Below are 829 nucleotides of genomic sequence, written 5' to 3' on the forward strand. Positions count from 1 at the left end.
AGAGAGAGAGAGAAAGAGAGAGAGAGAGAGAGAGAGAGAGAGAGAGAGGCTAGATAACTCATATTATGAATGAAAAAGGAGAGATCACTACTGATATAATAGAGATCCAAAGGGTAATCAGAAATTACTTTGAGAAACTCTATGCCACTAAAAATGAGAACCTGGAAGAAATGGATAAATTCTTGGACTCTTATAATCTTCCACGATTGAATGAAGAGGATGTAGCATATCTAAACACCCCCATCACTATTGAGGAAATTCAGACAGTAATCAAATGTCTGCTTAAAAACAAAAGCCCAGGCCCAGATGGATTCACTAATGAATTCTTTCAAGCCTTTCAAGAGAAACTTCTACCAATCCTGGCAAGACTCTTTCATGAAATCGAAAAAAACGGAAACACTTCCAAATAGCTTTTATGAAGCCAACATCACCTTGATACCTAAACCAGACAGAGATGCTACCAAAAAAGAAAATTACAGACCAATATCGCTGATGAACACAGATGCAAAGATCCTCAACAAAATCCTGGCAAATAGGATTCAATGCCTCATTAAGAAGATCATCCACTACGATCCAGTAGGTTTCATCCCAGGAATGCAAGGCTGGTTTAACATCCGTAAATCTATCAACATAATACACAACATCAACAGCAAGAAAAATAAAATCACATGATCATATCAATAGATGCAGAGAAAGCATTTGATAAGGTCCAACACCCATTCTTGATCAAAACTCTCAGCAAGATGGGAATGGGAGGAACCTTTCTCAATATAGTTAAGGCTATCTACCACAAGCCAGAGGCAAACATTATCCTCAATAGAGAAAAACT

This window comes from Suncus etruscus, chromosome 13 (assembly GCF_024139225.1).
Source record: "Suncus etruscus isolate mSunEtr1 chromosome 13, mSunEtr1.pri.cur, whole genome shotgun sequence".
NCBI classification, from domain to species: domain Eukaryota; kingdom Metazoa; phylum Chordata; class Mammalia; order Eulipotyphla; family Soricidae; genus Suncus; species Suncus etruscus.